This window comes from Amblyraja radiata, chromosome 33 (assembly GCF_010909765.2).
Source record: "Amblyraja radiata isolate CabotCenter1 chromosome 33, sAmbRad1.1.pri, whole genome shotgun sequence".
Lineage (NCBI taxonomy): Eukaryota > Metazoa > Chordata > Chondrichthyes > Rajiformes > Rajidae > Amblyraja > Amblyraja radiata.
The window spans coordinates 15,123,839-15,139,168 of record NC_045988.1 but is presented as its reverse complement, the minus strand read 5'-3'; the positions used below and the strand labels follow the sequence as shown (position 1 = coordinate 15,139,168).

Here is a 15,330-nt window from a genome sequence, read left to right as displayed (position 1 = left end):
ATTCCTTATCTCTCCTGGGATAGCTGCAGGAAGAGGGGGGGGGGGGGGAGGGAGGAAGTATATTGATGATGCATCATTCATGCTGTGGGGCAGGTCTGATGAGTTTTCTACCAGCCTGTCAATGTTGTGTGTTCTTGTGTATAAACTATATGAAATCTGTGGCGTTAATTCCCAGTTGGGAAGAAATGGATTGCTCACTCGTGGTAGCATTACCCTTGCTATCGTAATTTTGGCATTAAAGGGGATAAATTACATAAATAACTAACCATTCCCCTGATAATATTAGGAAACCCGAATGCAGCATATAATAACAGAACTACAGAGAGTGTGTGTGGCTTTGTAGGCTTTTCAGTTCTCATCCATCGTGGCATCGATAAAGGCATAATCACGGTTGCAAGGCTGAGAAAGGATATCAGTAGTCATCTCACAAGGATCTCAGCCATAATCGTTACCTCAGCAGAAGAAGCGCGTGAGCAGGAGGGTGGGGGTGGGGAGGGGGAAGGGGGGAGGGGGTGGTCGAATGGATTTTGTGGGAGGGAAGGGATTGAAAGCTATTTGGAGAAAAGCCAGTGCACCAAAAGGTCTATTAAGTGACCAGAAACAATGGGAATGGAGGACAGAGCAGCCCTTTGTCTCTCAGCAGTTACTTCTGCTGCATCTGAACAAGGACAGACTAGCTTTTCATCATATTATCATTCAAATACAGCCCTGTTAATGAAACCAAGGGTAGTTACACCTGCTCCAGTCTGCTATGACTGCCCTCTATCCTGATGTTTTTAATTAATGTCATACTGATTTTTTTAAATATTGAAACACAGTATAGTGGGAATCAGACCCCCCCCCCCCCCCCAGTAAATTCAACAGCATGTAACAATAATCATAATAAAAAATCCTATTTTCCATTCTCACCCAGTGTAACAGAGATGGTTAATTATCGCCAACATTTTGGGTGAATGGATGCAATCATTAAATGTGTAACTTAATCAAAATTATCATTAAAATCTGTGAAGCTGACGCCTATGGTATCCTGAAATTGGGGGACTATGTATAAACACAGCTGTAATTTCTACACAGTGAAACCAAAATGTATAAAAATGGCGTTAACAAAATCTGACAATGTGCACTTTAACCACATGTGATTTTTTTTTTCTATTACTAATTGCAAATTGTGGAGTACAGAGGCAAATAAATAAATGATGGGTCTTTGTCCCAAACATTATGGAGGGCACTGTACCTATTTCCCTCAATACACCACCCTGATATATTCCATACACTTAAAGAGAAACTAAATTAATTCCCTTATACCATTTAACTGTAATAAAATCTGACAAAACCCTCAAATACATGTTACCTCATACCAGTCCTTTATAATACTGAGATATTGCAAAGGAACATGCCCTTTGGCCCTTGATGTCTGTTGCTGACCATAACGCCAAATTACACTAACCCCATCTGCCTGAATATTATCAACATGTTTCCTTGTCTAAATGACTCAAAAATGATGCTATTTTACCCACTTCCACCACCACCCCTGATGCACATTCCAGGCACCCACCATTCTCTGAGTAAAAAAACTTGTCTTGTAAATCCCCATCAACTTTTCTCCCTTTCACCTTAAAGCTACACCCTCTATATTTTCCTATCCTATCTGTACCTCTCATAATTTTATTTTTTCCTATTGGGTCAATCCTTAGACTCCAATACTCCACAGAAAACAATCCAAGTTTGTCCTACCTATCTTGATAGCTAATGCTCTCTCATCCAGACAGCATCCAGCATCTTCACTGAAGTCCCCTCATCCATCCTGCAATGCAGTGATCAGTACTGCACACAATCTTCCAAATGTGGCCAAAACAAAGTTTTGTCCAGCGGTAACATGAGTTTTCAACTTTTGTACTCAATGCTCTTACCACCTGTTTGGCCACTTTTAAGGAGCTAACTTTTATCTTTCACCGTGAAGTGCAATATCTTTGGAGTGAAACACTCCGAAGGACCTCTCTCCCTGCACTACACACTGATTGACAACATCTCTCTCAGTGTAACACTCTGATGGCCAAACCCCCAATAATCTAACATTTTAAAAGACCTGAAGAAGGTCTTCAATCTGAAGAAGGGTTCCGATCCAAAATGTCACCCATCCTTTTTCTTCAGAGCTGCTGCCTGACTCACTGAGTAAAGGGCCTGTCCCACTTCACAACCTAAATTCACGACCTCTGCCGAGTTTGCCCTTGACTCACACTCGCAGCATGGTCGACACGAGGTCGTAGGTAGGTCGTAGCAGGTCGTGACGCTAGTCGTAGGTACTCGTGGCATCAAGTAGGTCGCGGCGTTTTTCTAGCCTGATGAAAAATGTCCACGAGTAAAAAAGGTTGTGAATTAGGTCGTGAAAGTGAACAGGCCCTTTACTGCAGAACTGTGTCTATCATCGGTATAAACCACCATCCGCAGTTCCTCCCTGCACACCTCAAAAGACCATGTGTCTCTCTTGTAACAGTCTGAGAAAACCCTTGCCTCCCAGTCTAACATGACGGATCCCACATCTCTCGGTGTAACACGAACACCCATCAGTCAAATGCTCTGAAAGATGACATCCATCAGTCTCCCACTCCAAAATATCCTCTTCTTAAGATATGGTCGCAATATTCCCCAAATAAAGGATCAGAAGTATTATCAAAACAGCATCCTGCCTTCATCATTAATTCCCCTGCAGCAATAAAATCCATTAATATAATAGATCCTGAGAGTGACTCATGGATGAATGAACCATTTCTTTCCTGGGGCAAGATGGCTAATTGAATAGTGCCTAGTTCTATCCATGCTGGGACAGATGAGTCACAACACAATGAGGATCAAACCTGTGCCTTTCTGATGAGTCTGGCCCCTCAGCTCACTGACCAGCATGTTATTAAAAAAAGAAGAAAGACATTCACATATGTCGTGCCTTTCATGACCACAGGAAGTACTTCTCCTTTGTACTGTTATAATGAAGGAAACAGAACAGTAAGTTGGAAAGAGTGCAGAGAAGATTTACGAGGATGTTGCCAGGACTTGAGGGTCTGAGCTACAGGGAGAGATTGGGCAAGGAAGGACTTTATTCCTTGGAACCCAGGAGGATGATGGGTGATCCTGCAGAGGTGTGTTAAGGGCTTGTCCCACTTGGGCGTTATTTGCGCGTCATTTACGCAACATCATTTACGCATCATGACGCACAACGTGACATCATTTACGCGTCATGATGCGCGCATGGCGTGCAGTACGCCTGCATGGTGAGATGTGGTGGTGTAGGGAGTGACGCGCGGTTGCGTGCGGCGCCCCAGGATTTTGGGATTCACAAAATCTTTGCGCGCCACCTGCGTGATGCGCAAATGATGCCCAAGTGGCCCAGGCCCTTAAGATCACATGGGAATAGATAGGGCAGATACTCAGAGTAGAGAAATCAAGAACCAGAGGACAAAGGTTTAAAGTGAAAGCGTAAATATTTAATGGGAACTTGAGGGGCAATGCTTTCACACAGAGGGTGGTGAGTATATGGAATGAGCTACCAGAGGGGGTAGTTGAGAAAGGTTTAAACATTTAAAAAGACATTTGGACAGGTACATGGGTAGGAAAGGTTTAGAGGGATATGGGTGAAATGGCCGGACTAGTGTAGATGAGGCATTTCAGCCGGCATGGGCAAGTTGGGCCAAAGGGCCTGTTTCTATGCTGTATGACTATACTAAATGGAGGAATCTGTCAAAGGTGACAGGAAAATAATCAGATCTTCTGATTTAATGATGCCGATTGAGTGATGAACATTGGCTAGGAAGTGAGGAAGAACTCTCATGCTCTTTATCAAAACCGTGAATCTTTCATGTCCTCTCTTCAGATGGGATCTGAGCTTAACTCTTCATCTGAAAGGCAGCATCTCTGATCATGCAGCGCTCCCCCAACACTACATCCATCTGGATTTTATCTGAAAGTCTTGGTGATCAAATTCAAAACCATATACATTTGACTCCGGGCAAGAGTCTGTAGAATTCTCTGCCTCAGAGGGCGGTAGAGGCAGGTTCTTTGGATGCTTTCAAGAGAGAGCTAGATAGGGCTCTTAAAGATGGTGGAGTCAAAACCGACGCTAGGATCGGGTGAGCGGGCGTATGGAAGGGTAGTGGGATATATCACCGCTTCTTTCACTTCTTCGTTAGTTCTGGGGTTTTTCTTTTTTCTTTTTCGTGTCTTTCTCGAAATTCTTTCTTTTCTTTTTCTTTTCTTCTTTCTTTCCCTTTTTTCCTTTTCCTTTTTTCCCGATTTAGTTATTAGTTTATAAAATGTTAAAATTGAAGCGAAAATTGTATAACTGTTATGTCGATTACTTTCACTTTGTACAATTGCTTCTAATAAAATAAATATTTTAAAAGTTGGGGATATGGGAAGAAGGCAGGAATGGGGTATTGATTGGGAATGATCGGCCATGATCACATTGAATGGCGGTGCTGGCTCGAAGGGCTGAATGGCCTACCCCTGCACCTATTGGCTATTGACTACTGAATGAGTAAAGACAAATACTACTCAATATTAAATACACTAACTTTATTGTATGGCCGCTAAGATGCTAAATGACAATAAACAATCTGTAATTTTTGGGTTGGCAAACCTTAATCACCTATCCAAAGCATTATCCAAAGGAGCAAAGATAATTTCTAATAATTGGGTCAACAGTCTTACTGACTCGTGACAGAGATGCAAACAGTTGCAAATTGATATAATTAACCATACCTGGAAACTGTTTTCATATTGTGGGAACCGTGCCTTTGAATTCCTTTCTGCTCTGCTGGAGTTGCTGATGTCTGGTTCTCATTTGCTGGTGACATTGACTTAATCAGTTCTGCTAAAGTCCCTTCTGTTGCAAGCAAGTCTAATATAAGCAACTTGTCTGTTACAATTACAGAACCGCACTGTTATTGTTCCAACGTGAATAAAGCTATGCACAAATTTCTAAGCATCACATGAAAATTTTAATTGTTGAAACCAGGGCCACATACAGTATGAACGTTTTATAAGATGCACTTTTTGGTATTATAAGCAACTAAATATTAAATGGTACTGTTTACAACAGTTGAGCTGGTAAAATAAAGCATTGATCTCAGTGCTTGGACTAAATACTGAAAGCAGTTGTTCTAGTATTTTTATTTTTGAAGCCAAAAGAAACTTAGAATGAATGAATTTTGGAGTCCTGTCATGATCTCCGTAACAAAATTCACCACACGTCACAGTGATCTTTCTGCTCTGTAGACCCACTTGAAATTCTGCCTGGTGATGGAATTGTGCAGTTTGCAGTGTTCTTTGTTCTAATGTGGGGATAGGCTAAATTCGACATTATCATCAATTACGTTCAGAAGCAGTGCAAACTCCCACAGGAATATTTTCAGATGCCCACATATTACATTTCTTGACAATATCCTTTCTCTTCTGCAAAGAAGCTCTGTATTGCACTGCGCGACACTCAATCTGTCAGAGGTTTGCAATAAAACATTGAAATTAGGTTTGATTTCCAGGTTTTGGTTACACGAATGGCTACCAGCAGCTACTTCTCAATGCTGTGCCGCTCAATACTTTCACTTATATTCGTACATCCACATTATATGTTATTTTAAGAGATTTAAGTTAAAGGAATACTTGAAAAAGTAATTCAACTAATTAAGTTATCCTTATTATGCCACTGTCCCACTTAGGAAACCTGAATGGAAACCTCTGGAGACTTTGCGCTCCACCCAAGGTTTCCGTGCGGTTCCCGGAGATTTTTGTCAGTCTCCCTAATGGTCGAAAGTGGTTTCCGCTTCTTCTATGTTCCGGCGATTATTTCAAAAAATTCAAAACCGGCCGCGACTAAAAATAGGTTGCCGTTTTAAAAATCGGTAATTTTTTAGTCGAAGCCGGTTGCGATGCTAGTGGAAGGTGGTTGCCGGAGGTTGCAGGTTGTTGCCGGAGGTTGCAGGTTGTGGGAGGTCTTACAAAGGGCATTACAATTACAATAAGATGAATTTCCTCTCTGCACTAATTCTCCTGAGACACTCAGAGAGAACCATTTACAATACAATTTTGTTACAAGTATCCTTCTTACAATTGATAAGACCTGGAAAGTGACAATGGCATTGTAATAATGAAACCAACTTGTATATTTTCCTTTTCATTCCAACTTTGTTTTTCTTTTATTGATCCTGTTCAAAACACTAATCTGTCTTACCATTTTTGTAGATAAAATGAGAGAAAAAAAAATGCAGTTTTTCAGAACAACACTTGATCCCTTCAACCAAAGTAGTATCGTTATAATATGCACTTCCTTAGACAGTACTACATTAGAGTACCCACCTAAATTTTTGTATTCAAGTCTCTTGAGTGGGATTTGAACCTGGAAGCTCCTGGATCAAACACATTTCCAATTTTAGCCAAAGTCCTCCATGCAATCTTTGTGGTGGTATTGAAGACTGGCTGCATATAACATATTGGTGGCAGGAAGACAATTGCAAAAATCAAGAGCATAAAGACATGCATTCATATATCATCTTCTTTTGTAACCTCAGGAGTTCCTAATGCGCTTTATATCTAATGAATTCATTAAAAGAGTAGTCACTGTTGAATATAGTGCCTAAATTAATTACACATTTGTTGCCAACTATAATTACTAGGTCGGAGCGTACTGGAGCTTCCCAGATCTACACCGATTTACGCTATGCGAGACATCACAGCGTGGCACAGTGGTAGAGTTGCTGCCTTACAGTGCCAGAGACGCCGGTTTGATCCTGACTACAGGTGCTATCTGCACGGAGTTTGTACATTCCCCCCGTGATTTGTGTGGGTTTTCCCCAGGATCTCCGGTTTCCTCCCACACTCCTAAGACATACAGGTTTGTAGGTTGATTTGCTTGGTATAATTGTAAATTGTCCCTAATATGTGTAGAATAGCATGAGTGTATGGGGATCGCTGGTCGGCATGCACTCGGTGGGCTGAAGGTCCTCTTTCCACGCAGTTCCTCTAAACTAAACAAAAACCCACAAAAGTAGTTGGGGAAATAGTGAAGCAAGAAGATAGGAAAAGCTATTCATAAATGGTTCATCCCTTCAACCCAGTCAGATTTCCGCCCTGGCTAAACCCCTAAAAAACCTCTTGCCAAAGTCATAAGTTATAGCTTGTGTGACTAAGACAGGAGGAAGCAATCTAGTTCTGTCCATGCCAAGTTGTCTGTAGCAACCTTTGTCATCAATGATCATATTATCCATTTCATTCTTCTCCCCTATTGTCCATGTGCACCTTAGCTATCCACATTGTTGTTCAGTGAATCATCTGCAATGGTCTATCTTCCCCTCCCAATCTTTCAGGACTTTATACTTGACCCAGTCCTCTTCTCATTGAAAAGATTGCTTGAAAACACATAGTCTCAATATGTATGCTGATTGCACATGGCTCCACTGCATGGTCACCTCTTTGTATCTCGGTATCGCCAGATATTTTCTCTGACATCCATTGTTGAATAAACAAGTCTTTCTTCCCAATTAAGAACGAGAGGGAGAAACTTTGTCTATGACCCATTATCCCTTGGTTAATGTCCGTCTGCCACACCAAATTATTTCATTTTTGTCCCTGAGGTAAGGTTTGAGCATGTATTTGGTGGTGTTACTAAGACTGCCTTTCTCCATCATCATGTTAAGAGTTGATCATTCCAGTGTTCTCCTGGTCAACTTCTATTCTCTATCACCATTTAATTCACCCACTTAGACACATGTACACTGATTGCTAGCTCCTTGTTGAGTAATACCTTTTAAGTCCTTCCTGGCTTTGTATACTCTCATCTCTCTTACCTTCTCTAGATCAATTACCCTATGACATATTAGCACTCTTCCTCTTTTCCATTTCTGGCTCTTGCTCACCACCAATTTTAACCGCTCCATTAGTGGCCTGGCTACAATGCACCCAAGCTCAGGAATGCCTTTGCCCCTGCCTCTAGTTCCTCCTTTAAGATGCCCTAAAATGTTCTCTTTGACTAAATTTCCAGACTATCTTCTTAAAAGCTTCAGTGCCAAAGTGAGAAATACCCTGTGTATTACAGCAATAAAAACAGCCTACAATACAAACAATTGTTGTTTCCAAAGTATTTGACTGTGGGAGGAACCTTGCTCCATCCAAACCCGAGTTGTCATTCAGCAACATCCAACCTTTCCAGCTGGTGCTTTGGCTAATTGGGCGGGACAGTGGCACAGCAGTAGAGTTGCTACCTTAAGGGTCTGTCCCACTTGGGCGTCGTTTGTGCATCACGCAGGTGGCGCGCGAAGATTTTGTGAATCCCAAAATCCTGGGGCGCCGCGCGCGACGGCGCGGTACTGTCTGTGCCACCACGTCTCACCACGCGCCATGCGCGTGTAATGCACGCTACGACGTGCGCGTCGTGCGTCATGACGCGTAAATGATGTCACGTAAATAATGCCCCAGTGGGACAGGCCCTTTACAGCGCCAGAGATCCGGGTTTCATCCTGACTAGGGTTGCTGCCTGTACGGAGTTTGTATGTTCTCCCCGTGACCGCGTGGGTTTTCCCAGTGTGCTCTGGTTTCCTCCCACATTCCAAAGATGTACAGGATTGCAGGTTAACGGGCTTTGGTAAATTATCCCTAGTGTGCAGGATAGTGCAAATATACGGGGTAATCACTGGTCGGCACGGACTCGGTGGGCCGAAGGGCCTGTTTCTGCACCAAATCCCTTAACTTCTAGTGGTGGGACATATATGGATTTTTGTCCTTAAGCTATGCTGATTAGTAACCAGCAACAAATGTTAAGTATTGAACCAGTTGTGGACCTTACCAAGTACCAAGGGATGTAAATCTCACCCTCAGACAACTCTTATCCTGTTGTCGATTCAGAACAATGTCCTAACAAATAGGAAGATAAATAGAACTACTTGGCTCTGACTGGTTTCAGGTCTGTGACTATAGTCTCAGCAACACTCCAATGAACCTGTTATTTGTTCACATCAGCAAGGTCATCAATTATTAATCTCTCCTAAGATAGACACAAAGTGCTGGAGTAATGGGTCAGGCATCATCTCTGGAGAAAAGGGATAGGTGATGCTTTGGGTTGAGACCTTTATTCAGACTTTCCTAGTTGCCCGCCAGAACTGAATGAATTGTCAGATCATTTCAACCATGTCAGTAGATCTACAATCGCAGTGGCGTAGCTGGTAGAACAGCTGACCTAGAGACCCTGGTTTGATTCTGACCTCACCAGCAGTCTGTGTGGAGCATGCACGTTTTCCCTGAGACCGCATGGGTTTCCTCCAGAGGTTCCGGTCTCCTCACACATTCCAAAACATGTGGGTTTATGGTTCAATTGGCTGCTGTAAACCTGCCCGTTATGTGCAGGGAGTGGATGAAAATGTACGATATGATAGAACTGGTGTGAACGGATGACAAATGGTTGCCGTGGACTCGATGGGCTGAAGGGTTGTTTCCATATTGTATCTCTAAACTAAACATATAACCTAGACAAGATCAGGTAAGGATGGTAGTTTTCCTTACCTGATGAGGATGAGTGAACCAGATGAGTTTCTATAATCCTGTATTTTCATGGTCACTATTACCGAATCTAACTGTTTATTTAATTAATTGAGCTTAAATTAATTGAGTTTAAATTCCCCAGCTGCAAATTATTTAAACTCACATCATGGATCAATAGTTTATGCCTCTAGATGCTGGCCCAATAACTTCACAATTATGTCACCATGCTCACAGGAGATAGATATTTTTAAAAGGCATGCATTTTAAAAGGAGATGGTGTGAAGAATACAAATTTGTTATTGCCTTTGGTTATGAATAGGCACTCAACTTTTCACCTGAAGGTCACAATCAGGTCAGAAACTGAACTCTCTGTCTAAAGAAATCTACAATTTGCACTGTTGTTACTCCTACAGGTAATCTAACACCCTCAACCTCCTCCACCAAGAAGGATAAAGGTAGTCAGGTCATAGTAAACATGGTCAGAAGAAGGGTTCCAACCAGAAACGTCACCTATTCCTTTTCCCCAGAGATGCTGTCTGACCCGTTGAGTTACTCCATCTTTTTGTGTCTATCTTTGGTTTCCCTTCAAGCTCCATACCATTGTTACTTGAAATACATAGTTTGTTGGGTCTAATTCCTGAAACTGCTACAACACAATGGGATTACCTGCACTAGAGGAACTGCAGAGGTCCAAAAGGTGACACTCCACCTCAAGGACATTTGGTTTAAACCAGCATCTGCAGTTCCTTCCTACACTAAATGGAGTTTGCTTGGCGTGTGAGATATGCTTGGATAAAGCAGACCTGCTCAAACAGAGCAGCAGGGAGATAAGAATTGCACCATCACTGGGAGTACACAAGACGCAATGGTTTGGAGTGGGTTGAAGAAACGGTTCACTTCAGTTTATTATGTGAGAGGTGTCACCCAACTTTTGAGTAGCAATGATCTGAATGCTTGAGATCACACACTTGCTGAAAGCAAGCGTTCAATTGCAAAGCAGCAAACGGAAAAAAATGGAGGAAATCTGGTGATAAAAAATGAGAAAATAATAAATGTACAATGCAAGATTATTCAGTAAATTATTCTATTAACTCCATTACATGATCTAAAACTAAGTAGAACAGCCAGAAGCAATCAAAACCTTATGCCAAGCAAATCATCGCTACATATTAAATAATTTGCAAATCAGACCTTGCAAAAATGGAACCAACGCCCATTCTTACTTTATCAGTAATTTAGCGAAACAAATTGGTAGAACACGTTCATGAAGAAGGAAGCCAATAAATTATTCTACTTCCAAATCTTGACATAGTAAAGGAAGCATTGCTGAGTATTTTGCAAATTAAATACAACTTTTACCGATATTTTAATTGATTTCAGTAAATGTTGTTCAAAACTATGGAGTGGAAAATTAGCAACATTTTTTGGCACTTCTTCACAGTGCAGAGCATCATTTAAAAAAATGTGCATGGCTCACAGTTAATTAGGGATGGATCTGAGCTCATATTGTGACCCTCTCATGACTCTATGACTTAAGGCTATATAGGGGAATGAATCTGATCAATAGGCTGGACCCAACTCCATCCTGATGTTGTAGGGTCTCGACCCAAAATGTCACCTATTCGTTCTATCCAGAGATGCTGCCTGTCCCACTGAATTACAACAGCATTTTGTGTCTATCTTCTCTGACGTTGATTATGGGGTGGCATTACACTTTTCTCAATATTCCTTTACATTGATGTCACAAGTAACAATGTAAAACGGAACTCTAATTTATCTACAAAGCAGCCCATTGTGCACTGCCAGTGTTGATCAAATTTGTTGTCTTGCAGACAGGGTGCATGTGCCCAGGATGTCCATCTGGATGAGGTGTGGGTCCACCCATTCACATCGAGCTGGAGACAGCACATGCCAGTGGCATCATAAGAGGAGAGCAACAGCAGCGTGTAAGGCTTAGTAAAGAATACAATGAGAGGAAGTGCGGTGATATCTGTAAACGAGCCGCAACGTCTGAAGTAAAATAGCATGAAATGGAAAATTAATGGAAACATTACATTGCGTAGCAATGGAAGTTGAATCAAAGTTAATAATATTCTTCAAACCAAGGTTTAAATCCTTGACCTGAAGAACTAAGGATCAATCAACAGTTCAAGGTAATTAAGGTAATTTCCAGCATTAACAAAATGCAGCATAGTCTGCATTGAGTATCTGACTAGGCTTGTGGAATTGTAACTATGCAAGAAAAGAACAAACTGATCACTGGCTATTTGCCATAAATTTCTACGATAAAATGATGAGATGCTACTATGATGCCTGTACGCTCACAGCTGAAGATTTCTTTGATGTAGATTTTCTTTAAGTCTATATAACATCACTGAGCCATACATAGTTTATAATTATAGAAGGCTATGCATCTCTGGGATGTCCAGGAGGTATATTGTATTATATTTAAAGTCATTGTTTCTGAACTTATTCCTCCTTTGCAAGCGAACTAATAGAACCTTCTTGACCAATAATACACTTAAAAGGGTAACAAAGTAAAAACAGGAAACTAATATTTGTGTGCTGATGTCTCTGAACTGTTTAACTTTGGTAGCTCCAAGAACTGGCAATTCTTTTTTCCTTCAGTTTAAACACTTAAATATCTTTAATTGCAATTTATGGGTTACATTTGCAATTCAATATTCAACTGCAGAAAAAAAATTCTTGGTAAACACAAAATGCTGGAGGAACTCACCGGGACAGGCAGCATCTCGGGAAAGAAGAAATGGGTGACATTTCGGGTGGCGACCCTTCTTCAGAAGAATAATCTCTGAAGAAGGGTCTCGACCCGAAAGGCCATCCATTCCTTCTCTCCCGAGATGCTGCCTGTCCCGCTGAGTTACTCCAGCATTTTGTGTCTACCTTCGATTTAAATCAGCATCTGCAGTTCTTTCCTATATAGAGAAAGATGCTTGTGTCTCTTGAGATTTTGACATGTGGTAATATTATGCATTTATATTAGATGTTTTTCATTAATTGCTATTCAATGCATTGTGTAAAAATGCAATCGATTGTTAATATAATTTGGTAGAAAATGACTTGTGACCAATTATTTTATGAATGGTATTTCTTAAAAATGAATCAAGAATGTAGCAATCTTTTATCACTAGTTATAAAAATAGTTATTGTTGTTAAAATCATTTATTGTAACTTCAGGTGTATGTTAGTCACGGAATACAAATGAAATGCTTAATGTAGACACAATATACACTGCATAATAACTGTGTCTGCTGCTGTGCTGATTGAGCTAATTGTCCAGAGTCCCTAGTACAAAGACAATATTGTTTTAGCTGTTATGTATCTCTATAGTTATTAAATATTGCCAGAGACTTCTGCCTATGTATCTTCTTACCTACCCTGCTATCAACTTTCAATGAATTAAACACCACAGGATATGTGCCAAGCCATTACTGGTTCATTCATTCCTTAATCAAATAAAAATACCTTTATTGTTTAAACAATGTTCAGTGTGCAGTGTGCCTAATGCAAAAATAATCAACGGAACAATGAGAACCTAACCTCACAGTGACACCTTATGTGTCTCGTTATCATACACACAGCATCCTATGGGTAAAGTTGATCAATTGGGAAGTACTACCGCTGCACTGAAATAAAAATCAAGATGCAGCAGCAAAATTCAACAAATAGATATCCAACCATGACTTGAACATTATGGGTGGCAGCTGCCCATAATGACTCCATTACACCACATATCAGGTCAAGGCTGATAATTATGTCACTGGCTACTGGCAATTAAGACTATCCAGATGCTTTGCACCCTCATACCACAATATATCTCAATCACTGCTTTAATCTGTTCACGATACAGATGCTTTGAAGCAACTGAGTGCATTGGTTTCCCCATTCAGAGGGTTAAACCAAAAAAGGTGCAGAAACCTCGAAAATAACACTGACGATTTTGGATCAATTTTTAACACAGGAGAATCACAAAGCGCCCCCAGGTTGCCGGTAATTTCCAGATTGATCCATATCTGTTTTGGAAAGTTGCAGCAGAAAATATGGTGCTGAAACGGTTAAACCTGCTGTTAATCATTTCAATCGGTCTTGAGAAAGGCTTCTAATGGAGAGAAGACATAAAACAATAAGTCAAAGATATTTGGTGCTGCAACTTGGGTATTCGTGGCTTTAGCATGAGGAAACCATGGCAAATCCCTTGCTGCCCATTAAAATCAGTGAATAGAAGGGATCTCCAGCTGAAAGGAAGCTCTTGTTTTCAGTCTGTGTGCCTTTCCATACTAAACAAGACACTGCGGCTCACACTGAGGCTTAATTCTCAATACATTTCAAGTTTGCAATCCCACATGAAAGCCAGGAATGGCAGAATTAGCACTTGTTTCGGTGCCTTGTCCAAAATAGACGCTGGAATATTTTAATATCCACAAGTAGCAATTTTCCCACTATGTTCAAGCATCAATTGTAATCAGAGGGTCCCTCCAAGGTACACTCCACGTTTATTTTTTCTTTGTTCTATATTAAGGAACACGGTAAATTTTACACAGATCTCAACATGAGCAATGTCTCAAAGGTGTGTTCTCTGCTTCTAAAATAAAAATGAGACATCGGCATTCTGTCCTCAAAGAGTTAAGGATTAGCGCTGAGCTCTGTACGCACAAAATACATATCTGTAGCAATATATACAGCAGACATTTGACTGAAAGAGTTATTTAAGCATCTAATAGCACTGCTCTGAAGCTACACAAGGAGTAAACAAATCACGCAGACTTTGAAAGAGATTGAGTTACCTTAGGTCTGGAGAGTGAATGGTCTGAGATTTCCACCACATGCTGTTAGCTGACTTCCATTCAGTCATAATCCTTTCTTTAAGCATAGAAGCAGAATTCAAAGCATCCCTTTATCTAATCCTGCAGCTGCTGTCAGTCCCCCAAGTTAATGCAGCCCATGAGTAACAGCTCTACATAAACCCAACCAACCTACAGTTCCTTCCAGCCAGCTCTGCAAATGAGCCTGCCCAGTAGCAGCAAAATGATCTGAAGCGTGGAGTAACATCTGTGTGTTTTTGAATGGAGAAGCTAGTCCTGGTACCCTGTGAGCCCACCCCCACGGGGGCTTGGGACTTGTACTGCGAACGGTCCGTACCACAGGATACAGCTACCCAGGGTGGGTTGCTGGTACCCTCGCCGTAACAGCTGCATGCAAATCACTGGAAGTCTTTCTCAATTATCCCCGAGAAAGAATGGTTTCTGCCACCTAACAGGAAATAGTCCAGCTAGTTTCAATATAAATCCACAAAATGTGCTTCATTCTTATAGAGGCAACAATGAGATGTCTGATGCTGCTGCTTAACTGATCGCTAATGCTTTAGATTTTTCTTAAATGGCGTAAATTTAAGATGAATTGAAAATAAATGAATAAAAGAAAATGCTTTATGCACATAATTGCTTTCAATGCTTATGTACTAAATTACATCGATACAGATATTTGAGATTAGCTGTAACAGCATATAAAATCTGAACATTAGGAATGCTCACAATGCCATAGATGATTCACACTTTTAAGATCATAAAACTTAAACTCTAATAGATCTAACAATCTCAGGCTTTCTCTCCTGTGCATCTCTCTCTCTCTCTCTCTCTCTCTCTCTCCCTCTTTATTTCTCCCTACCTCATGCATGGAATTGATTCCGTGGTTTTTCTCACAGTCAGTAAAATTTTAATATATTTGGTTCAATTTTCTTCTTTCCTTTCCTGAAGTCGCTGATATGACAATCTCCTGGCATCATATGAATCA

General features: G+C 40.9%; 1 protein-coding gene across 1 annotated transcript in view; it reads right to left on the bottom strand.

The window, feature by feature from the left end:
• Positions 1–14,638, bottom strand: part of b3gat1 (beta-1,3-glucuronyltransferase 1) — a 174,494-nt gene extending 159,856 nt beyond the window's left edge. The window contains exon 1 of the mRNA XM_033049947.1: positions 14,325–14,638. The gene's annotated coding sequence lies outside the window, so the exon portion shown is untranslated. The remainder of the gene's footprint in view (positions 1–14,324) is intronic.
• Positions 14,639–15,330: the final 692 nt, after the last annotated feature.